General features: G+C 40.8%; 1 protein-coding gene and 1 long non-coding RNA gene across 3 annotated transcripts in view; one reads left to right on the top strand and one right to left on the bottom strand.

Annotated features, from left to right (window-relative positions):
• Positions 1–196: 196 nt before the first annotated feature.
• On the top strand, positions 197–25,442 carry LOC135577099 (uncharacterized). Of its 2 annotated transcripts, none has more exons than XR_010468693.1 (5): positions 197–389; positions 21,242–21,309; positions 22,019–22,131; positions 22,571–22,732; positions 24,928–25,442. It is a non-coding gene; the product is annotated as an uncharacterized LOC135577099 (long non-coding RNA). The 2 variants fall into 2 exon arrangements; XR_010468692.1 differs by having other exon boundaries at positions 22,019–22,093.
• LOC135577098 (zinc finger protein 367-like) overlaps positions 17,712–26,288 on the bottom strand; it is a 33,449-nt gene continuing 24,872 nt past the window's right edge. The window contains exons 6-7 of the transcript XR_010468691.1: positions 22,513–22,688; positions 17,712–20,171 (exon numbers count right to left, since the gene is read on the bottom strand). The gene's annotated coding sequence lies outside the window, so the exon portion shown is untranslated. The remainder of the gene's footprint in view (positions 20,172–22,512; positions 22,689–26,288) is intronic.

The following is a 26,288-nucleotide window of genomic DNA, read 5'->3' on the forward strand; positions in this document are numbered from 1 at the left end:
TATTGGGAATATCACCAATCACCATCTTAATAGTGACTGTGTTCTCATTTCCTGGCAACAACAATTTTACCCAAGCAACTTTCATGACTTCTGCTGACCCTAAAGCGTTAAGGACACAGAAACGTCCCTTTGAGGGAAAAACTCCACACCTATCAACTTCACTTAGAGCAGAAATTTGTGCACCGGTGTCGATTAAAAAAGTTACAGGTGCACGCTTAGGGCCCACTAAAGCTGTGATTAACAAATCTCCCCCTTTGGTATGTCTGAGCTGTCGGATATAAATCCATCCTCCATTCCCCCGCCCACTGCTAAGGAATGGAGGTTCTAGTTTTCCTGATTCTGGGAGAGACTTTTATCCTCGGCGGGGGAGGGAGCTGAAGGCACAACAGGTAGGATTTCTTTTACATTCTGTGAAGGCTCTTTTGGATTTCGCCACCTTGATACTGGTTTACTAAGTTTATCAAGGGGTAAGTCTTCCATTATGTCTCTGGGAACTCCCTTTTTAATTCCCAAAACCCACCATTGTTGTCGGGCTCTAGGCTGTTCTCCCTTTGCTGTTTTATTGCATGGATGTTCTTTTCTTGGGATACCGGTAACAGCAGCAGGATTGGCGGAGAGGGGCAGCTTTTTGATTTCAATATTACAGATTCCTCTCGACCTCTCTTCTAGGATTTTTACTGGGCCATATTTTCTATTGTAATCTATCAATTCTTGTGCTACTTCCCCCCACGTCCACACCTTCTGAGTATTTGGTTGTTGGGGGGAAGCCAGGGGAGGGGTGAAAGAGGCATCCATGCTAGTATTAGTTCCTTCCCTCTGGCTCCTGCCATTGGGTAACCTCAGGACCCTTGGTGAGCTTCTGGGCATGCTCCTTTTCATTGGCCATTGTTTGGGTGAGCAGGTGAGGGACACATGTAACTGAGGCTGCACGTGAGAACACATTTTCTGGACGGCAGCTATTGTCCCTGGGTCGAAGAGACCCTCATAACAATCACTTTCAGGAGGCTGGGGCTCGTTTGGCTGAAGCGGCAGACAAAGTCCACACAGCAGCCATTCTTAGTAGCAGCCCCCCCGAATCAGAGAAACAGTGCAACACAATGCTTCTCCTCGGGCCTCTCTCCAATTCATTGTCCATCTGTTCTTTTGGTCTCAGCTTCAGTTCTCTAAGTTCTTGATGGCGATGTTCAGGCAAATACTGCTCCATCTTCGGACCAACTCTCACAAATTTAGACAGAAAAACTGCATGCATATAAGCCAGGTTATCAATAATTGTATCAGTTGATACCAATGCATAAAATGATTGGGCATGTTATGGGCCTTGCGATTAGCATGCTGTTTTCAACTGAATCCAGGTTTTTGTGGAGTAAGGAAGGTTGGATTCAGGAGCATCTTCATCCCACGGCTGTTATGCTAACATGTCAGGTGGTTGTGTGCTTGCCTGTCAAAATAAGCTCAGGAAACTAAAGGGACAATAATTTGTTCTGAAAAAAATCTGTATTCTGACACCAACAAAGTAGTATATATATACTGAGTCCAAGACCTTTCAGTTATCTGGCTTTTCACACAAGTCCAGCTGTTGAGCTTTTCAGAGACCTGTATCCAGCTATAAACCTTGGAAACAAGGGTACTGAACTAGTAAATGTTGTAATTTTCTTTGCCTGGACCTCTGTTTTGTAGGCTGTACCTAATGAGTCACCTATTGGGATTTACACAGAAAACACTGAACAGAGAAAGCTGTATCCCACTAGCTTTCCAAACCCCAAGAACTGCTATCTTTAGTCTACAATATCATATACTACCAACAAGAGTGAAGCCCCTAAATTAGTTTGTGAATTCTTATCAGCCCATGTCTGAGCTCAGGACATCAGAAAGAAAAACCCTCACTTGGTGTCAGAGCACAAACTGTAGAGGAACTGACATTGTGACCTTGTGGCCAACAAACAAGATGTGGGGAAGGTACACATCCCAGGGTCTGCCTTCACATCAGCCCATAGACACCAAAGGGACCTAGGCCAGAAAAACATCAGAGCATTTTGTACCCTGACATCAGACAAGCAACACTGGAGTTTCTGGCTCAGTACTGCTAGGGCACACAGACATTAAAACAGGAGGTTCAGATTTATTTATCCATGAGCTGCACACAAGTGTGTGCTTTGACCTCAACCAGCAAGATGAAGGTGCCAAGCTATGAACTCATGTGGCTTGGGATCTGCCCCACAGAGCAGTAGCTGCTTAAATCAAAGAGACCACCTGAGGAGGAAGGCACATCTCAGCATGGATAAAGATAGTTCTTAGTCATGCTGTAAAAGACAAGCATAATTAGAAAATGTTCCACAAAAACTTGCCAGATCCAGCCAAGTTTTATCAAGAAAACACAGTAGTTTTAGTCTTTCTCATGGTGTAGATCAGTCATTCACGTGCAATAACTGACCTTTCAAATGGGATTGAAAGTTGCGTTACCCATATCACCACAGATGCACCAACAGAGGCAGTCAACAGATGCATCTGTGTGCACAGCAGTTTGTAAAGAAGGAGGCAAAGTAAGGTGGCCTCAGTTGAAACTGTGTCACTACAATAGTCTCAGACATGTTAGTAACACTCCGCTATGAAAGTAAGCAAAACTTCTGAAGAAGGTAAAGGATGGAAGCTGGTGACTTCTGGCACCAAGAGGAAGGCTCCTGCCTCACCTAATGTCTTATTACTGCAAAATAGGTTCAACGTCCTCAAAGTTGAAGAGGAGACAGATGTGCCTGCAAGGAAAGAACCTGATCCACTGTGCTGGGTTAGCTGAAATTGAAGTAATCATCTTCCATGCAGATAGAATATTTTCTTCTTAGTAGCTAGTGCAGTCTTCTGGTTTAGATTTCCAATTCTCTCTCCCATCCCATCAGAGGGGGAGTGAGCAAGCAGCTGTATGGTGCTTAGCTGCCTACTGGTGTTAACCCACAACATAGAGGAAACAACTGTGATAAAATTAAAAGCATAACTCAGATTAGATCTATGTTTTGAAGTTCTGTTGAAAAACTTTGATTGCTAGAATTTGATATCTGTAATAGGTGTATTTTTTAGCAAGAAAGCATTTTTTTCTTCTTTTTTTTTTTTTTAAAATGAAACAAACATAATTGCTGCAAACTGATCTGCAGCCCTTGTTCATGGGATGATTCACAACCCAAGCTTCACTAATTTCAGTGGAACATTAGTGATTTACCCCTAAAGAGACACAGGCTCTATTTAGAGCAAATTAATTCAATTGTTTTTTAATTACTATAATCCTGAGATTAATAGTCATTGTAATATTTTGATTTAATTATTGAAATAATATTAACAGTAATAAAACAAGCGAGAGAACAGGTAGAATACAAGAATGAATAAAATATATCATTATGTTGTGCTTCTCTGGGTACTCCACATATATTATTAGGCTTCTAAGAGGCATCATTTTAAATCTACCTAATGAATTATGTTATGCGAGAGATTGGAAAGATAAGTGTTTAGGGCTAAATTAAACTTTACCATTTTGAGTTTCTAGCATAATGAGACTGACTCTTGTTGGGGAATTTGCATTGTACCCCTTGAGGTGAACTAAACTCACATTTTGTGCTTAAATATAAAAAGATGTAATGAACAACATATTGGACAGAGTCCTATCACCATAAGCGGTTCTACAAGGAGTTTGCAAAGGTGCAACAGGAGCAGACTCCTTATATACACTTGCACCTGCTCCAATTATGTGAGCGTCAGCATGGGGTGCCTTGGCCCAGCACTCGATTCATTCCCCAGAGCCAGTTCTGCTGCCCAAAGGTGACCCCTGAGCACTTGCATTCCAAAATTGCTACAAGACAGTGCTGTGGCTGTTTCTTATCTCATCACCAAGGGAAACTTCACTCCTTTAGACAGAGTCCTGCCTCTGGCATTCCTGCTTCCAGCCAGTTTAACTCCTTCTGCAGTTGGGCCTTCTTGCCTTCCATGTCAGATCATTCCTTGGTCACAAATTGCCACTGCTGATCAGTTACAGTTTTAATTTCCCCTTCATTCCTCCCTTTTGTGAGTAGTTATTACTCACACACATTCATCATTGCAAGTCTTTCAAATTCCTCCTTATCCTTCTTATCTATTTCAATTTCCAAAAACATTTGTTCCACCTCACTTCTGGGTTGCTCCCTTTGCTCCTTTCTTCATTTGTTTATAGCCTATTTTCAGGCACCTTCAGATAAGGAAGCTCTAGACAGTACATCCTCTTACAAATAATCCACTCCTTTTTTTAAGTACATTGTGCAGACTCATAAGACCATTAACTGCAAATGTTTCTTAACTAGTGAGGCCTGCAAAGACTTGTGAGACTTTCTGAGCCTCACACCATCTTTCTCTTAAAGATCAAGAAGGGCTGCAGACGCCCTGCTCACAAATCCAGGGAGCCCAGGACTGATCACTACATGAGCTATGCTGTCCCATCATCTGTTCTTGCCTCTGGATTTTATAATCATCCCTTTTCTTCTTCCTTATCTTCTAATACATTCAGCATAATTGTTCGGGCCTCTGCTTGAGTTATGCCTCATTCTATCCTTTTACATAACAATTTACTATGACAGAAGATGAACTGAACCAATACATACACAACCACCCAAGTCAAAAATTCAAACAAAATATACTTGAATGCTGTCTTAATCATTTTTTCCTAACCATCCTTCCATGTCTGGGAGCCATCTCTACCAGTCAAAATGGGTTATTTTTCCTAAAGGTATTGCATGCAGTATCTAAAATTTACCTAAAATTCTGTGTACATCCATTTCTATTCTCTGATGTTGGTCTGCATATGTACAAGTGTTGTTAAATAATACACATGTATCTTCCTTGAGCAACAAGCACATAATCTCATGCCATTCTGTTTTGCAGGGCTACCTGAGATGGTTTTTTTGCCTCTAACTGTAAGGCTGAAATAGTGTTAACAGTAGCATTACCCATATCTTCTGTTACAGCAGATATATTTGCAATAGCCCTTTCTAGTTTTGATACTCCTAGCCAGGGGAGGGATGTTCATGCAAACTGGTGGAAGCCAGTTTGTCGAATAACAAGTGTATTTTGCACAGAGCATTTTGTATTACATTTGGTACACTGGGATAAGTTGTGCCCATAATTCCAGAAGAGATGTGGGAGTATTGAGATGCTAGGAAAAATCCATCCTAATGTACAGGATCCCGATGTACTGGTATCCTAATGCCAGTCCAATTAACAGGCAAGAATCTTATGGGCCTTAGAGCTACATACCCCTCATAATCTTTCATTCCCTAAGGTCTTATCATGTATGATAACATAAATGCAAAATCCCAGAGCAAACAAAGGAAACAGTGCTGCAAACTGATCTGATGGCAACTCCCCATTCCCCATTCCCCTTGCATTGCTCAGGGTGTGGGGCAGGAGGCAGAGGAGTTGGGAAGTTGAGCCTGGGAAAAGGGAGGGTTAGGGGGAAGGTGGTGTTTTAATTTTTGTCTTTGTCTCTCATCATCCAACTCTATTTGCATTGGCAACAAATTAAATTAATTTTCCCCAAGTCAAGTCTATTTTGCCCCTGCTGGTAATTGCTAAGTGATATCCCTGCCTTTATCTTGACCAGTGAGCTTTTTAATCTTATTTTCTCTTCCTGTTTTGCTGTGAAAGGGGAGTAAGAAGGTGGCTGGGCGGGTGTTTGGCATCTGGCCAAAGTCAATCCACCTTATCTATCCAGCAAACACTCCTGCATGTTGTGCAAGAGTGACCAATGACTTCTTGCATGTGAGGAAACCTCATTGACTTCAGCAGCATTATTCATGCAATCCTAGGTGCTAGGAGGTGGACCTTGGTTGACCCCAGGAGTTCAGGCTATGTCAATTAGATCTGTGCTAGATTCAGTTGGGTTGTGGGCATAAAGAGTTTTTCCCAAAGCCTGCTGAAATTGGTGGCAAATCCCAGTGTGATTTTTCCATTGTTTTCAGTGGGTTTTGGCTGAAGCACAGAGTCACTCGTATTATTTATAGTGCCAGGTTGCGAATGAGTACATAAAAACGAGTAGATGGCACAAACTAAAGGAGAAGAGGAAGGAGAGGAAGATATAGTTATGAAAAGCACAGTGGATGATCTGGAGGCCACTAAAATAAACAGGAAGCTCTGGATCAGGCTTTAAAATATGTGGTTATGTAAAAGCTTGGGAACTGTTCCACTGATTTGAATTTGCACATTCCGACTTTGTTGTAGTTAAGCAGTCATTTAAAAAGGAGAAAGGTTAGACTTACTGTGATTTTATGTGAGTAAATAAACAATGGAAACCAAAACTGAAGCATAAATTTTGTATGCAGTTAATTTTCTCAACCCAAGAATTTTCTTGCTTTTGTTCTTCTTGTTCTCTCTTCCATCCTGATGGGGAGGGAATAAGTGAGTGACCGTGTGGTGCTTAGCTGCTGTCTGGGTTCAACCCACCATATCCTGTTATTTCGGAAATTGTATTGTTATATTTCTGAGGAGATACATTTCTCCAAAAACTTTTCAATTATACAGAGAACTTGTGCTTTATAATATTACAGGTCTTTTTACATTTCACCCCACTCTTAAATATTTTTAAGCTCTTTTGTTGTTAAAATAACTCACCCAGCTTCTCTTTTTACTCCCCTCTCTACAAATTTCATCTGAATATGAATGCAGTCTTAGTCTGATTGCTTCTCTCTTCATATTCAAATTCTGCTAGAATTACTTCAAAAGAGTCTTTTATTCTTACAAAGATCAGTTTCTGTGTCACTCAGGAATTCATTATTTTGCTTCCTCAGGTTTTCAAATGATTTTAACAACTCCCTGAGAAGAAAGAAAAAAGAAAGAAAGAAAGAAAGAAAGAAAGAAAGAAAGAAAGAAAGAAAGAAAGAAAGAAAGAAAGAAAGAAAGAAAGAAAGAAAGAAAGAAAGAAAGAAAGAAAGAAAGAAAGAAAGAAAGAAAGAAAGAAAGAAAGAAAGAAAGAAAGAAAGAAAGAAAGAAAGAAAGAAAGAAAGAAAGAAAGAAAGAAAGAAAGAAAGAAAGAAAGAAAGAAAGAAAGAAAGAAAGAAAGAAAGAAAGAAAGAAAGAAAGAAAGAAAGAAAGAAAGAGAAAGAAAGAGTGAGTTTCTGGCAGAGTGCATGTTCTAACCAACTTCATGCTTCTGCTTGATTTATTCTCTTAGTAAAATTCAAAAGGCAGCACATCAGCAGATTATCCTGTCCGATAAGTAGGATGCCCAAGTGGTCAGAGATAAGGAGTTAGATGTATCCTTCTTAATGATGCATTTTATAATACACCAGATTAAACACTTCAGTTCAAGTTTTAAATTTTCATTAAGTTTTCTCTTCATTTTTAAAAAAGGTATATGACCTGGACTCTTTGCTTCTGGAATACCTAGTACTTTTTAAAAAAGTTGGAATGGTTTGAGTCTTCAAAGACAGTCATAAATCTATGCCACAAAGAGGGAGAGACATGAGAAATATTGGAAAGGTTTTTTTTGCTTTCTCCTTTGCAGAATCATTATAACTTTCTAAAAAACTATCCCTGAATCCTTCATGTATCAGCACAATAGTTTTATTGTGTATTTAATATAGTGTTTCATTCTTAAACGAGAAAAAGTAAAACCGTCTGGCATACTTGTTTGTTGGCTGATGGCTCTGGTTGCAGCAGCACAGTACTTTACAAAGGGATGCAAAGAAAGGCCAAATGGTTTGAGCCTCATTTTTATGTTACTATAGTTTTGGCTGCCCTTCTGATTGCCCGCAAGAAAGATGGCCATGGCATCACCACGGTTTTTAAAACCATCTCACTGTCTGCTTGAAAACTTTAAAAGCAACTAGTAATCACAGAATATTTAAAAGAGCACAGTCTTGATAACCTTATGGAAGCAATGTGATTGACTAAGGGAAGTTCTGTTTCTGTCACACTGTCAAACTTTGGCCCTGAGAACAGAGACTGATAAAGCATCATGAGCATTCTGCTGCTGGATAATTTTCAGAGTAAGGATTAAAGGATACTCTATATTAGTACTGATAACAGACATATTTCAATGTCTTCCAGTAATTCAATAAAAGAAAACCACTACATATCTCTAGAGTAGTTTGCCATCTCATCCTTTCTTGGGGAAGATGCTATATGGCACAGTATCTGGTGTATTTTAAAAATATATACTTATTTTGAAATCAAACTGAAACTTTGCTCTTGGAGTGGAAAACGCTGAAGGTTATGGTATTCTTCAGTATGTCTACATGTCTGTCTTAAAAATACACTGCTTCTTATAACTGTAACCTCAAATACTGCTACAGCTGTCATGCTTCTGCACTCCTCATCTATGGAGAATTTGGTCATTCAGTCTGCTCCAGCTGTTGCTCTGTTCTTTCCCTTCATTGCACTTACAGTGTCCTTATTCTTTGTAGTTGTACCATTCTCCCAGTCTGGGACCACTAGGGGGACCTTTGCCAGCAGAGTTGCTTTTATAGGTTGAAGGTTCAAAGGGTGGGTTTTGTCCCTTTCACAAGCACAACCACAGCCCAGAAAGAGGGCCAGGAAAAGGGCAGTTCTTCCCCTCACCTGTCATGGAGAAAGATGTCCTCTAAAACTGCACACAAGGTGCAGTCCACTTTTCAGATCTGGAGTCAGACTCTGCTATTTCCTCAGATTGCTTGTGTTACTGGAGAACAGGTTGGGTTACTTGAGATGGTTGAGACTCACAGTATATCCACAGACAAGGAGGGAACAGTGTCTTCTCATCCTCTGACGCAGGTCCTGTTTCAGTGCAAATTGGCCTACCTGCTGGATCCAAAGCCACAACTGGCCTCATGTCAGCATTGCTGTCCTTCAGGAGTTGACACAAGGAATAACTGGCCTTTTCCTAAATCCAAATGTACACCAAGTAATAAAACAAAATTTCTGGGTAGAAATCAGTGCATCTGATTCACATTAGAGGTGATGTTCTCTGTTTCCTGTATAAATCAAGCTCCAAATAGAGTCATCTTCCTGAACAGGACTGAAAGTAGACTTTCCTCCATTCATGTGCATCTGAATTCTTGCCACTTGCAGCAAGCCTGCAATATCTTGTGTAAATGCTTTGCAGTTCATCTCATCCTTGGCTAATGTCTTTCTAAACATGGCATGAAAATTAGAATCATAGAATAGAATCACAGAACCATTTTGGTTGGAAGAAACCCTTAAGATCATCAAGTCCAACCATAATCGAACTCTAGTACTACACCATGTGCCTAAGAACCCAATCTATACATCTTTTAAACACCTCCAGGGATGATAATTCAACCACTTCCCTGAGCAGCCTATTTATGAAACAAGCCAGGATGCTGATGGCTTTTTTGGCCAAGTGGGCACACTGCTGGCTCATGTTCAGCTGGTTGTCAAGCGACACCCCCAGGTCCTTTTCCACCAAGCAGCTTTCTAGCCACTCTTCCCCAAGCCTGTAGCATTGCCTGGGGTTATGTGACCCAAATTCAGGACCTGGCACTTAGCCTTGTTGAACCACATACAATTGGCCTCAGCCCAATGATCCAGGCAGTCCAGATCCCTCTGTATGGCCTTCCCACCCTCCAGCAGATCAACACTCCCACCTAACTAGGTGTTGTCTAGAAACATACTAAGGGTGCACTCAATCCCCTTGTCCAGATCATTGATAAAGATATGAAACAGAACTTGTCTGAATACTGAGCCCTGTGGAACACCACTCGTGACCTGTCATCAACTGGATTTGACTCCATTCACCACAACTCTTTGGGCCCAGCCATCCAGCCAATTCTCTACCCAGTGAAGAGTATGCCCATCCAAGACATGAGCTGCCAGATTCTCCAGGAGAATACTGTGGGAAACAGTGTCAAAGACTTTACTGAAGTCTACACAACAGCCACAGCCTTCCCCTCATCCACTAAGCAGGTCACCTTGCCATAGAAGGAGATTAGGTTGGTCAAACAGGACCTGCCTCTCATAAACCCATGCTGATTGGGCCTGATTGCTTGGTTGTCTTGTATGTGCCACGTGATGGCACTCAAGATGATCTGTTCCATGACCTTCCCCAGCACCGAGGTCAGACTGACAGGCCTGTAATTGCCCAGATCCTCTTTTTGGCCCTTCTTGGAGATGGACGGCACATTTGCCAACTTCCGGTCAATTGGAACCTCCCTGTTTAGCCAGGACTGCTGAGAAATAATGGAAAGTGGCTTAGTGATCACCTCTGCCATCTCCCTCAATACCCTTGGATGGATCCCATCTGGCCCCATAGACTTGTGTGTGTCTAAGTAATGTAGCAGGTCACTAACCATTTCCCCTTGGATTATTCGGGCTTCAATTATCAACAGATATTCCTCTTTCCTTGGCTACTAAAGTTTACCTCCTAAATTTTTACGGCTGCTTAATGTCTTCACATAATAAATCATGGAACATACATAAATTACATTATTTTGTAAAGTATTTTGGTGAACTTTGTGCCTCCAGGTTTTATTCTACTTATATATCAAGAGAACAGAAATATCTGCAATACCTGGATACTAAACATGTCCCAAAAATCAGGGTTCTTTACCCAGTGTGCATAAAAATGAGCCAAATTAGCATACAGAGATGAGATACTGTGTTTATTACAGAGTTGCACAAGTCTGGATGCTGGAATAAAGCCAGCATCCCAGCAAGAAAAGTAAAAGGCATTATATACAAAATCTTATCACTACGTTCACACCCTCAGGACAAGTCCTAAGAGTCAATTGGTTACACATTTGCATATTGCATTACAGAATCCTTTTAGCATATAATGAGCAACATTCAGCTAAGGGACAATCTTGAGATATGTGTTAAAGCAATACTCAACTAATTGTGCGGCCTTCAAAATGTCTAAAGCTGCAAGGTCAGTAGTGTCTGTAGTTTGTGATTAGGTGTTTTGCAAGCCACTCTTTGTTATATGAGCAGACCGACCTAAAACTGAAAGGATTTCTATATCTTTAGGTTAGCAATTGCAGACAGGATTCATTATTTTAAGCGAGGATAACAAACATATACAAGCCTCACAGAAACAGGCCCATAACAAATACTTTTACCCACTCAGTCTGGATACAAAAGGGTTCTTCCTTTATTATTTCATACTTGACACATGCCACAAAATCAACCTCTGCCACTTCACAAGGGTCTGTGGCTTCCTTCCCCTCACTCTTACAACCACTTCCTTTTCACCTTTTCACAAATATTCACCTTCCTCCAAAATACAGAGAAGAAATCATGCTCCTAGTCAGCATTCCTCATGTTTAGGTCCAAATTAAATCTTGCTTTGGCTTTCTCTTCCTGGCTTGGTTCCTTTTAGGATCCTGCCCAGTGCTCCATGCTACATTTGGATACCTGAGCTCCAGGTATTCCTGGCTCCCACGGATGTCAGGCATTTTCAGCATTGAGGTCAGCAGAGGCAGGAGCTTTACCCATGTTTTTCACCATATTTGGAAATTCCCTTTCACCTAAGTTGATATGGCCCATTTCCATCCCCTCTTTTTTACAATCCTTTATGAAAATGAAGCTTGTGGATCCCACCCTGCTGATACTCACCCCTTGTGGACAATGACACTACTGAAAAAAAACAGAGAATTAACAGGAGTTGAATTAAGCTGCATGATTCCATTGCACTGCTTTTCATTACTGCTTTTTTACAAGCTAGGTCACAGTCTTATCCTGCGAAGATTTATACGTTATTTGTGTTTATAATGAGTCAATAGCCTGAGTATGAATTCCCTTTGAATTTGGATTTAATATCAAGAATACGTTTCAAATAACCACCAGCAGATTTCTTATCTAAAAAAATGATTTAATTACACTTAAAAAATTATAAACATGTTTAAGTCTATTGTTAAAATAAGAAAGACTGATTAAATAATTAGCATTAAAAATATTCTAAAGGTCTTTCGGTAGCAGAAAAAAAGTCTTTTCATGATGTCTTTTCCCTACATTTCCCGTAGCAGAGACTCTGGCATGGTTTCCAGAAATTCTTCTAAAATAAATAATTTATTTGCAAGGTACAGCATAAAGCAACTCAAGCTGGGTGCCTCCTGAAGAGGGACTCTCAGTGAAAAAAAACTTAGACAATTATATCCCCATAATACAAGCCCCTACCCCTTGTGTGTCACTCTGGGCCAATTGCAAAATTAGAGCCTAGGGTCTCCCCGTTCTTCATCGGATCTCTTCATTTTTGTCAGGTGGGCTGTCAATCAAATTTCTGACCTCAGTTGGTATTTTGCACCTGCTACTGGAGAAAATAAGTTCTTGGTAATAGCCAAAACATTCTTCTCTTAGATGCCATTCTGTTCCTTTACTTATCTCCAGGGATGCAGCTCCCCTTATCTTCTAGCTTGAAGACTCTGAGGCCTTTTTTACTTAAAGAAGCAGAAAGTTCAAAGGTTCACAGCTTACAGAAGTTATGCTAAGCAAACTTACAGAAGTTATGATAAGCAAACTTACTTATGCTAAGTGAATTCTATGTGAGCAGTTTCTAACCAAGTTCTATAAGGAGCAGTATACCAAATAATTAAATAAGCTAAGGCAGTCTCTTCCCTAACAATGATTTTCTGTTATATCTGATCCAGGTAGGCATGCCTCCTTCAACTAACTGATTGAGGCTGCTCAGGGGCAGGATGCATTCAGCCTTTGGCAGAGAGTGAACCACTTGGCACTGTTGTCAACCCCACAGGAAGTTATCACACCCTGACTGGTGAAAATATGACTCCACAATAAATGCATTATTATGTGCATATAATTCTTGTAGTTATCCTTTATGTTATATGCATAAATATACACAATGTTTACAATCTCTGCTGCCACAGCTGTCACTGGTAAGCCTCCTATGCCCCAGGCAGCCATCCTCATCTGTAGGAAGCTGGCCTTGTTCACCAGTACAATGATGAAGGAGCGCATCCCATAGAAGAAAACAGAGAGCACCTTGGGCAGCAGCAAGGGCATGGCTTGCCCAGAGCTCATGGTAAGCAGTGTCATGGGGGCAGGCAGAGTCCAACCCCAGGGAACAGAAATGCAACCAGAAAGGCCTTGGCCTAGCAGGAAGAGCTGCCTGCACAAGCAGCAGATGCCAGCTGATGCTGGAGGATGCTTCCTGGTGGCACGGGCATGGTGATGGCTGGGCTCGGAGAAATTGCCCAGGGAGGTATTTGGCTCTGCTTCACAATGAGTTTAGCAGCAGCAAAGAAACCTTTGGGCTTTAAAAGCTGATTTAAAATGGTTTCCTACAGATGTTATTTGAATTAAGTTGCTGGATAATTATGTGAAGTCTAGGAGTTATTTGCTACATTTTTCTTCACACCTCCAAACTTTTAAAAGGTAATTTTCACAACACTGTTTTCCTTCTGCTACATTTTGCCACCCATTGATCTTTTTTTATGTACCCACAATCAATCATCTCAGCAAAGAATTTTTTCTCAAAATCTGGTACTATGGTTCAGTTTATTTTTAAACTAGCGTGTGGTGATCCTGACCAGAAGACCATTGTACACTGAAGGATTAGTGAACCACATAAAAGTTAACCTACTTAGGCTCAGGCCTATGCCATGTTGTACTGCATGTAAAGCTCGGCCTGTGTTGGGCTGTGCATATACATTGGCCACAGAATAAACTTAGCTTGTTGATCGTAACAGAGGAGCCTGCAGGTAGCTCCCACTCAGTACTGGTAATTACATCACCTGTGTGACCTTGCCTTTATCTGAAAGTGCAGCAAGAAGCTCTTATGCAAACATCCTTCCTGTTTGATGGTAGAAATAGTGAACAGAGTTGTTATCTTGTAAGAAAATCCTAGAATAGCTTGAATGACCAAAATGGAGTAACCCTTCCATGGATGTGATCTACATGGCATGCTGCGCTCTCATCAACGTTCAATGCTGAACAACTCAGGGTTCCCAGAACCTGAAGGGATGTAAGGTTATCTATTCATTATCTATATGTTCTCTCCTTTATAGTTTTAGCTCTAATAAATAGTCTTTTAAAATGATTCTTTACAGAGTGTGAGTGCCTTTTGTACCGGGATCATAACAAACCAGCACCTCCTGGCACAAATCACCAATCTCACCAGAAAAAAGTTCTCAATTATGAGTACATGGGAATTCCAGGATCTATAAGCACTCACATCGTAGAAATGGAAAAAAAAAATGCTGCAGATCTGTACTGGGTGTAAGGCAAGGTTTTGGTAACAGGGGGGCTGCAGGGGTGGTCTCTTGAGAGAAGAGAGACCAGGGACTGCCCTGCACTGAACACAACCAGTTCCACATGGCTTGGCAATGGAACCTATCATAATAGGTATTTGCAAAGGATTAAAATACTGCATGGAATAAGTAATAATAGTGAGAATCAAGGTGGGAGAATCCTGTATTTTTATATAGAGGGAAGAGAAAACTTTGGCAGGGGCACCCAGAACCAAGGACAGCTACACTCTACAGATTTGAGTATCCCAGACCTTTTTTCAAGAATTCATTAAAACAAAAGCAAATATGGCAAGATATATGTGAGGGAGAAAAATCATGGACTCCACACAATCCAATGTGAATTCAAGCCAAGCCAATTTATTACAGAAACAAGCCTCCTTATATATGCAGTTATTTCCTGATCAAGTGTCCACGCTCCAAGTATGCGTTAACTGACTGGATATTGTCTATGTTCAAGAGCTGTCCACATGCCCGAGTCTCTCTGCTAATAGGTCTGTTGATTTACGTTGTGCTGCTGCCTTGTAGCTGCTGAACTGTTTTACTTCCACAGCAGATCCTGTTTTCAGCTTTCCAAGGTGGCCTTGAAATTCCTTTGGGCCTGGCTAGTTCAATAACAAATCTCCATCTAATAGAAACCCATCCACAATTCCCCCTTTTTGTTCCTGAACCAGCCAGGCCTTGTTTACAGCACGCTGAATCATCTTTGAAATACACTGCAACATACAACACATGATTAACAACATAATTACAATTACATATAGTGCAGTTAAGCCTTACTTCATAAGATCAAACAACTACCCACCTATTCCCAAGCTTTTAAGCCATTTGTCAAACCCTAATTCTACTATGACAATCTTCTTGATGTGCTGTTTTAGTTTGTCTAAAACACTATGAATAGATTCAGAACGATCAGACAAGCTCATAACCATGACCTAGTGTTAAAAGTAAAAGATCTATAACTGTGCGATTTTGTAGAGTAGCATGCCTAATACCATCAACATCTACTATTAATTGAGTTATTATCTCAGAAGTTAGATTAGCCTGTTTAAAAGAACAATAGCTTAACTTTGATATGTCTCCTAAAGCTTTACCAGCTGCTAGACTAGGGAGAAAGAGTGCAGTAGATACTATGGTAGGAACGCCCCATAATTTTACCTCATTTTTGCATTGACTATCTAAGTGTAATATCGCCCTTTTGGCTCTTCTGCTGTTTGTTCAAATTGCCATTCTCCACAGAAGGTACACCACCTGCTTGCTAATAGGCTTCTAGACCACCAGGTCTGTGATCATCTATAACACTGAATTAGGATCCACGGTTTACATCTGAAAGAGTCCTCACAACTTATCTCTCTCCTGTCCGTCTGCATCCATTGAATCTTTGTTGTCTTTATTTAGCCATGGCTTGACCCATTTCGCAGGAATCCACTTCGATCCTTGGCCTGTAATGACACAAGCATAACCTTTTCCCTAAGTTATTAAGTGGAAAGGACCTTCCCATTCACCTGTAACACCATTGCGCACTTTGACCTGACACTGATTTTCCCTATCTGTCAGATGGCCTTTTAAACTTGTTCCATGGCGAATCATAGGTGGAATATCGAACCCTTGGAGGAGGCGTAAAAAGTTCAAAACATACAATGCTTTGCTCAGTCTGTCATATGGAGTAGTGCAGTCACTTCCCCCTTTTGTTTTTTTTTTTTTTAAAAAAAAAACAAAAAACAGTTTGGAATCAGATACGTGCGTTGGGCCTTGACTACATACTCAGAATCACAAATCAAATGTAGAGGTTCCTCCTTAAAAAGCTCTAAGTAATGTAAAGTTGTGCCAAGTTCTGCTAATTGGGTTGAACCTTCAATCATTTTTACAGAATGATGCCAATTGTTATCTTCATGCCAGACCACTACAGCTTTATGAGACTTCCCAGAACCATCAACAAAACCTGTGCAAGTATGTAGGATCAGACCAAATACAAGTACGGTCTGTGACCTGATGTTAAAGACTTACAGGTTCTGCAGCAATTTACATTTACGCATGTCAAAAGCTGTGCTGTTAAGAAAACCAGCTAGTGCAATTTACAAGGACATAGATTAGAAATAAAAAAAAACAGAATTAAATTTCACAAATGGTACATATATGACAAAAGGATCATGGCCTATTAAGACTTAAATTAATTCCCTGCATTTCTTGATCAGAGTAACAATCAGTATATCAGTCTGTTAGCATTCTCATCATACTGTCCCACAATAGCCACAGGTTGTTTCTATGTTGTAGCTATAAATAAACAAATCTGCAAGTCCAGTCAAATGCAGTCAGCCTGTAAGGTTGTCATAAATTCATTCCTCAAAGTTTCTAACTCCATTTTGGCTGTCATATTTATTGGATATTGTTTTCCCTTACCAGATCGAAGTCCTGTTTCAGGTCTATCAGTGTAGTGTTTGTTTTATCGAAACATTATCTGCCAATACTAATGGAAATACAGCATTCAAAATTTCCTTGGAGATTTCTCACTTGCAGCAAGCAGATCTGCACCATCCAAGCAGCTTCTTGTAGGACATACAACTACACAGAATTCTCAGAAAACATTATTTGAGCTTACAATTTACTTAACAAATCTTGACCCAAGAGAGGGGCTTTCTAGCAAATACAAGAATTCATATGGTAAAACTTTGTTCCAAATTTGGCATTCCACTGGTCTCAAAAAACAGTCTTTCTTTCATTCTCTCCCATGACCTCAAAAACTAACATGGTGAATTTACTAAGAAGTCTCTTACTACTAGTTACCACAGAGTAAGCCTATTAAAAAAAATTTTAGTTTAATTTCCCAGCTTCATTAGAACTATGGATCTGCTAGGGATGCTTTCAAATTTCAGCCTCAGATTGCTCCATTCAGTATTACAACATCGCTGCAGTGGGGGGGAGAGAAAACCAGACAGCCAGGTTTTTCCATTTTGTTTTTTTTCTTTCTCTTCTTGCTGCAGTTTAGATATAGCCAAGGCCACGCAGCTGGCATAGTTGCTGGTACGAAGTAGGAGGCTCTGGCAAACTCCTCCGTTACAATGAGCTGAGTTTATCTTGCAGCTTGACACAGGCCTGAAATTTATGTTCAATCACAGGCCTGGGATATTTTGCTTTTTTGTTTTCCCATTTCATTCCAACCATAATACACTAATACGCAATTCAAATTAGCTCAACAGTCGTTACATTCCTCAGCCCCATTTACCTTTTACAATTTACAGATGTCAAAAACCAGTATATTAAACATCAATCCATTATTCCATTTTTCTAGATCCAAATCAGTTCATATTCTAGCAACTTTTAAATACAGCCTCATACAATACCAAGTTCACATCCATCATAGTATTTAGTTTTATTTCCCATACCTCCAACCAGCACATAAATTCAATGCAAATCAGAGTTTAACAACTTCGGTTATTTTCTGGTCTCAAAATTACTAAATAACTGTAGGAAACAATTATTTTGCAAATACAATAGGCCCAGGCAGGATCTCTCGGCAAAGCATATTTTAATAACGATTTTGCAAGACCGGGTGTTCTACCTAAAGGTAGGCACACCGAATAGGGCAAAAAAACCCCGCTTATATCTCCCCAAAATCCCAGATGCAATTTCCCTCCCCTGTTCCCCATTGGTTGGGTACTTCAGGATTTACAGACTATCCTGACGCACACAATACCCTTCCCCTTATCAATCTATTTAAGATATGGATTCCTGGTCCTTTGGCTACACTTCCCCCTAAATGAACTTATCAATACAGGTATCGGTATGTATACAGGTGTCAGTACATATTCTGGGAAGAGACTGTGTGTTACATTAAGAATTCATAGTCCGATGTCTCTCGGTCCTTCCCCTCTGCTGGGGTCAGGCGCCAGGTCCTCAGTTATGTAAAAACAACAGTTCTTTGTTAAATGTTCCTTACAGTTTCCTCCTCTCCTTATTTTATACTTTTCTTGGTTTTGCATTTTCTTATTATACAGTTCTATAGGTGTCTTCAAGCCTAGACAACAGGATTTCACATTTTTCTTCTGGAGTTATACATTTGCTGTTTCTTCTTTCTTCTTGTTCTTTTAGCAGCATCATTTTATCTGAGTATGGCAGTGGCCCTAAAGACATTTGCTTTGATAGAGCTCTCTCAATAAGGTGTTGAACAAGTCCTCGGACACACCATATGATGCAGCATGCTATAGAAATTAGTGCTTCTGATACTATGATTAAAGAAGTAAAACCAGATACTATAATTTTTTTCCATTTTCCAAACCAAGATTCTAACAATCCCATGAGTGGTCTTTCTATACCTGAATTCTCAGCCAATTCTTCTGCTAAAGTTGTGAGTCCTTGCAAAGCTGTGGTTACACATACATCACCTTTTTCTGCCAACATCATATCTAGGACCATGTTATTTTCCCATGCCATTCTACTAGTAGCGTCTAATTGTTTGGCGATTCCTTTAACTGCTTGTCTAGTATAACTTATAAATAAATGTTATTTATCCAGTCTACATTCTTGTTTATAGTTACCTACCAAAACAAAAAGGACTCAAAACCCGCAGCTACTTGATTTCTTGCCTTGTGTTCTTTGGGGACCCCTCTGGGGACCCCAATCAAATTGAAATAAACTCTGTCATCAAAGAAAAACCCTAAACTCCTTTTTCTGTTGCCCTGATGAATCACAGTGTTCAAATGCCAGGGTAAAAGGAATCACCAATTGTACAATGTCACAGGTACCTTCCCAGTGGGGGATAAAATGAAGTGACATCTTCCAAAGTGTCATGTACCACCAAAGATACTCTCAAGAAGCATTTGAGGACATATGAGGACCAACTTCCCGTGTCTCTACACACCTACTCATGTTCCTAGGAACCTGATATCATTCCTGCCCCATCGTGAGAGACAGGCAGTATGATTTCCAATTATTCCTGAAAATGCCAGGGGAATTTTGATATTTTTCCCTTCAAAGCTGGAAATAGCAGGGAAAGAGTATGACATGACTTATTTCCCCATGCTGTAGAGTCTTGGTATAAGGCTAAGATGCACTCCATCCCCTGTCAATCTTCGCTCCATCCCAGAGGGAAGGGTACCACTTGGGCCACAGGCCTTCCTGGTGCACAGGCATAGCAATTGCTCGTTTAGGCTTTGCACCATATATTTGATCCATTCTACCCAGGCATTTGTATCTCCATATATTTTGAACTTTCCCAGGGCATCTTTCCACTAATGTCTATTCGTGATCCATAAACCCCACTTACTGAATCATCTGCTCCCTGTATTGTAATTAGCAAAGGGTTGCACTGCAGGGACTCACATCCCCGGAGAGATCATCCTTTAGATAGGGTAATTTTTCTTTTCAACTCTATAACCGTTCATTGCTCACTGTCCATCCCCTAAACTCTGTGGTCCAGATAACACTGTACCAGGAGGGGCAATGAGAGACAACAACAAAAACTGTGCACTTATTTAAATCATCCTTAGACTCAGTCCCCTTGGACACGTGTTTGTTTTCATAACTCAATTCTCTTTAGCTCTGTACATCCCCACAGTTAAGGATCTGGCAATCATCTACTCAAATTGTTAGGGAACCTTTAGTTTCAGTGATGTTTATTTTAAGTAACCCATTTGTAAATTCTACATAATACAGGATTAATAGTCCCCAAAAGTTTCATTTCATTTTCATCTCTGTATCTTTAGTTGAAGGGGGTCATCGGTTGTCGGTACTTGCCACTCTTCATTGTCCTTTGGAGGTTCGATTTGCTCTTTAATCCATGTGTAATGAGTCCACCCTTTCTCAGCTGGTCGTACCGCTGTCTCGGTGATCAGCAGAACTTGAAATGCTCCTTCCCAATCTGTCTGAAGCTTAGTTTCTTTCCAGGATTTGACCAGGACCCAGTTTCCAGGCTGAAACTTGTGAGCTGCAAACTCTAAAGGCAGAGTTTGTGCTAGAAGCCCTTGGTGCCTGAGAGAAGATAGAAAAAACAACCTGAGTATACAGTTTTTGAGAAACAAATCCTTAGTTTCAAACTGTGGAGGTCCATCCATTATTTCACTTTTGCTACCACTTCCGCTGTGGCAGTGCTCAGGGGGAAAGCTTCTCCCCACCTGGTAAGGTGATCAACCAGCACTAGTATGTATTTAATTCAACCAGCTACAGGTAAATCAACTTGAATATTTTGAAAGAGTTGTAAACTTGGACTCCGCCCTCCTGCAGGCTGCTTTTTAAGTCCCTTTTTATTTATTCTTGTACAAAACACCCATCTTTCACAAATTTGCTTGGCTATAGTATAAATTCCAGTACTATGTCACACATTGCTTGTGTTCCCCAATAACTCTCCTGATGTAAAATTGCTAATACCTCCCTCATGATTTGCTTATTTAAACATTTCTCTACCACCTGGGAGTACCCATTTCCTACTCTGTTCCTTGGCTCCTAATTCTTGGAGGACTTATTTTTATTTTTCATCAAAAACTGGAATTTCCTGCAGGGCCAGGACCTCAAGTGTGAGATAACTTACAGTTATTACTTCAGGTTTTAAGGCCGCTTCTCAGGCCATTTCATCTGATAACCAATTTCCCCTGACACAAAAGGAGTTTCCCCTCTGATGTCCATTAACATGTACTACAGCCACTTCCATTGGTGACATCAGATTACTACGTAACACTTGTCCAACTAGTTCTTCATGAACCAATTCTTTCCCTTTGCTATTAATTAGACCCCATTCTTCACAGATTTTCCCAAAGGTGTGCACTACTCCAAATGCATATCTAGAACCATTACAGATGGTACCTTCTTTTCCTTCCAACATTTGCAGTGCCTGACTGACAGCTTATAGTTGGCACGTTTGAACTGACCAGTTATTAGGTAACTTTCCTGTTTCTTATTTCACCACTCACACCTTCAATGATGGCACACCCATTGTGTCTTTTCCCCTGAATTACCCTTGAAGACCCATCTATGAAGAGGTGCAGCCCATTGTCATCTCTCCATAGGAAAGCAGCAGGGTTTAATTTCCTGCTTTCTTCCACCAGAAGAGCGGTTGCTGCTGCAGCTTGCACACACTCTGGCCAACCTCGAGACACTGGGTCTAAGAGCTTAGGTAAGTGTGCCACTGGTTGTCGCTTACCCCCAGCCCACTTGATGGTGGAGCAGTGTGAGAGGCAGAACAGGCCTCCACTCTGTGCAAGCATTGCTCAAAAATAACAAAAACATCTCTTTATTATCAACACTGTTTTTAGCACAAATCAAAAAACATAGTCCCATACTAGGTACCACAAAGAAAATTAACTCCACCCTCGCCAAAACCAACACAAACTTCCAGGTAATATAATAGCTTTCAAACTTTCTCCTTGTCACCCCCCAGGCAGTAACTGTGTTTCCACACCCAGAGTCTGTAAAGGATTTCTCTCTAATAAATAAGCTAGGGAATCTTCCACTAATATATTCCTTCCCCATACACTTTTAATTCTTATTATCACAAATAGGAATTTATTCATAATTGTGCCAATTATAACCCGAGTCTCCAGGCGCACCCCCTTTCCCATCATGATCAGCATGACCACATTGCCGACTGCTGGATTCATTCGCTATTAACTGATCTAATCTTTCACACAGTTCTTTTGTCCAGTTCTTATCTGGTGACCCCTTCTGCTCTCTCATGGAAGTTGGAGGGTTAAAAGGCGGTAAAGGTGGATACAAATTGGTAAAATGACTGATAGTACACTTGTTTACGATTTTAGCATTCTCAGCTTTCACAGGTTCTTTGGGCAAGTTGTCTAATTCCAATCATTTGGACTTGTTCTCACCAGGGTTGGATAATGGTATAGGAGGACACCTGCTCTGCATTTTTCCTCCCCCTGCCCCGGACTGCTGAACCATCGGGGGTGGGTATCAAAGGGAGGGTATCAAAGACACGAACTGGGTAAGATTCATAGCGATTTTCAGGTTTCTTATCAGGCTGCAACGCTGCAAAAATTCCGGCAGCAGCAGACCGTTCAGCCTTAAAATCTTTTAAGGTAGTAATTTTAAACTTCCATGTAGTTGCTAATAATTTAGCTTCTTTATCTCCATTGCTGACCTTATCCCATAATTTCTGCCCTATATCGTCCCAAAGTTCACATTTAAAAGCCTTCTCGGTTTCTGCCGGATAGCTGTTAGTTCTACACGAAACTAACAGTCTATGTATGTTACTTTCTTCATATTTCACCCCTCTCTTAGAGAGGATATGCGAGAGAAGACGCAGTATTGCTGCTTCTTCTTTAGATATATTCTGCCTCATCTCATCTTGCCCCCAGCTGCTCACCTCTTTGGGTGTCCATTGCAATGATGTCCAATCTATTCCTCTTCCTTCGCTTCCGTAGCAATCAATAGGGAGGCACGCAGCCTGCAGACTACATCCAGGTCACAGTCCAGCCGCGCCGTCTCCAGCCAGTGTTGGAAAGTAAGATGTGGGAAAGCAAGATGTGTGGTTCCAGCCACCTGGATGATAAAGGAAGATCAATACTAACATGACCATCCGGACGGTAAAAGACATAATACTAACATAATAATATATAAAGGGCCTTGGACAGATTACTTTGAAGTACATTTCTTGTAACTGTAAAAAGTTATAGGCCAGACTCATAAGAATGGTATCTCTGGCCGGATAACCGCCCCCAAGTGCATGGGATGTGTGAATGTGCTTGGGCCTGGTCTGTGAATGAGTGGAAAAACAAGTGAGACAAACATCACATGAGTTTAGTGTGTTCTTAATAACAATTAGTGGAAAAGCACCTTTTGTAAACATCTGAGTCCAGGCCTGTACCTGTAAATCCTATAAACTGTCAATGGTGAATAAAGAAGGCAGCCTAGGCCTAGGTCGCGTCTCTGCTTGGCCAGGCTCTACGCTCCTTCCTGAACAAGATCTCTGTCTCTGCATGAATTTCTGTCTGTGTCCTGGTATGCGTCGTTCCTAATCACCGCAAGCCGGGGCTCGTTCCTCGCAACAGTCGTACCCTCCCATAAATTGTCCTCGTGGATCACGTAGGGGTCACCACTTGCGAGGGCGAAAAATCATGGACTCCACACAATCCAATGTGAATTCAAGCGAAGCCAATTTATTACAGAAACAAGCCTGCTTATATATGCAGTTATTTCCTGATCACGCGTCCACGCTCCTAGCATGCATTAACTGATTGGATATTGTCTATGTTCACGAGCTGTCCACGTACCCGAGTCTCACTGCTAATAGGTCTGTTGATTTACATCGTATTGCTGCCTCGTAGCTGCTGAACTGTTTTACTTCCACAGCAGATCCTGTTTTCAGCTTTCCAAGGTGGCCTTGAAATTCCTTCGGGCCTGGCTAGTTCAATAACAAATCTCCATCTAATAGAAACCCATCCGCAGATATGGTATTACCTGTACAATAATTCCCTTTGGTTTATACCTGGTTTATATACTGGTAGAAAGTGCATATAAAAGCCTAGAATAAAATAACAATAACACAGGAAACTAAGTACTTACACAAATACTCACAAGTATGTGCATACAGAGTCATTAACAAAAATGAGCAAGCATCAGGCAACCTAAGTTGTAGTCATTACCACTTAAAAGAATTAATCCTGTCTGCAGTTGTTAACCTAAAGATCACAGAATCACAGAAGCACAGAGTGTTAGGGATTGGAAGGGACCTCAAGAGATCATCTAGTCCAATCCCCCTGCCGGAGCAGGAACGCCTAGATGAGGCTACACAGGAATGTGTCCAGGTGGGTTTTGAATGTCTCCAGACTAGGAGACTCCACAACCCCCCTGGGCAGCCTGTTCCAGTGCTCTGTCACCCTCACTGAGAAGAAGTTTCTTCTCAAATTTAAGTGCAACCTCTTGTGTTCCAGTTTGAACCCATTATCCCTTGTCCTACCATTGGTTGTCACCGAGAAGAGCCTGGCTCCATGCTCGTGACACTCACCCTTTATATATTTATAAACATTAATGAGGTCACCCCTTAGTCTCCTCTTCTCCAAACTAAAGAGACCCAGCTTTCAGTTTTAGGTCAGTCTGCTCCTCTAACAAAGATAAGAATGACTTGCAAAGCACCTAATCAGAAACTACAGAGACTACTGACCTTCTAGCTTTAGACATTCTGAAGCCCACACAATTAGTTGAGTCTTGTTTTAACACATATCTCACAACTGTTGGATAAAGTGTCCTTTAGATGAACATTGTTCATTACATGCTAAAATGATTATGTAACCAATATGCAAATGTATAACCAACTGACTCTTTAGGACTTGCCCTGAGTAGTGATAGGATTTTGTATATAATGGCTGCTACTATTTTTTCTTGCATGCTGGCTTTATTCCAGCATCCAGTTTTGTGGAACTCTAATTAACAATATCTCATATCTGTGTGCTGAATTTGGCTCATTTGCGTGCACACTGGGTAAAGAATCCTGGTTTTGGGACAACAAAGTGAAGCTGCCAAATTAATGTATACTGTGATAAAGTTATAAAAGATGTACCCATCATTAACCAATTGACATGAGGTAAATACTTTCTGACCACCTGCAAAAAGAGGGGATATTTTTCAAGTTTTAGATCTTTCTGCACGACAAGAGGGAGACAGAAGGTTAAGTAATGCATTGTTTAGAAGCAGAGTGCTTAGTTTATATTTAACTAATAATTAATAGATGCATTGTTAAGAAACTTGTCCTGGTTTTGTTAAAAACAAGTTTCTCTTTCAGTGAATTTTGCCTGTCAGCTAAAGCCTTCATATTAACTGCATTTTCCTGGAGAACCAGACACATGTTTTGGTAAACCTAGCAATGGAATGCAAACTTATTGATAAGCATGGATGGACATCTCGTGAGAGGGGCAACGAGAAACAGGTGACCAAGAAACTGACCAACTGTGTATAACATTCCATTCACGTGAATACTTCATATAAAAGTGGGAGATCACGAGGATCTCGGCCCTTTTCCCTTTTGCTCCCTTTTGCCTTTGCTTTTTCCCTTCTGCTTATGGCCGACATTAGGAGAGGACCTTGCTAGTCGTCCCTGCAAACTGAGGCCTAGTGAGAGACTGAATCCAGCTCCGGTGTGCTGCAGAGTCTAATCCAGGACTTTGGTTGCTGGCTCTGCAGTTGCTGAGACTTTCAAGATTGGTTTTGTATATTTTGTATTATTTTCTCTATTCTTATTAGTAGCAATAGTAAAACATTGTTAATTTTTCCAACTCTCTTCTCTCTGTCCTTCTTTCCCTCCCAGTCGCCTGTCCTGAGTGGGAAGGGGGGAGAGGGAGGGGCAAAAGGGGGAAGTGTGGGGGGGAGAGGGGGTTAACAATACATCTGCCAGGGTTTTATTGTCACCCCGCAATCTTAAGCCTCGACAAAACTAAACAATTAAAACTAACATCATCAATTATTTCTTAGTATAGATGTATTGTAAGTAAAAATTTTCAAAAATGGTAATGCATATGTAATAATTATGTGAATATAAGCAATGCAAGAGCATCCAGTCTTTGGAGTATGATCCCCACTGTTCCTCAGCACTGATAAAATAAAGAATGCTGCTTAAAAGTATAATTCACTCTGTTGTTAAGTTTATTTCTCTGTTTCAAAAGGCACAGTGCAGTAGTGAAAAACCTAGAAAAAATATTTTTGATGCATTTCTGCTGTCCCTTATTAGCAGTGACAGGACTGACTATCTGCACCAGAAAAGATGCAGTCCGATACTGGCCAGTAATATAGGGACAACTTTTAGCCAAGATAAGAAGTGACAGTTGCCCCTGCTTCCTGCAGAAATCCATCTCCCTCCTTGCAGGCTGCCACAGGTACCATTTGCCCTGGAAGCCAGTTCTCTCTTCCTGTCATGTAGTCTGTTGTGATTGGCTGATTGGCAAGGCTTTCATCCTTATCAGTTGCAAAGTCTTAGTTTGTCTGCAGCTTCTTGATAGCGCATCAATTAGTATGACTGACCATGTTTGTTTCTGATTGCTGTCTGTGTTAACACTAATTGGCCTAGTTTTATGACTCTGTGTTTGTCTCTCTCCCTTATCCTCCCAATTGAAAAAAAAAACCAAAACATTCTCACACTCCACATATCCT

Source organism: Columba livia, chromosome W, assembly GCF_036013475.1.
Source record: "Columba livia isolate bColLiv1 breed racing homer chromosome W, bColLiv1.pat.W.v2, whole genome shotgun sequence".
NCBI lineage: Eukaryota > Metazoa > Chordata > Aves > Columbiformes > Columbidae > Columba > Columba livia.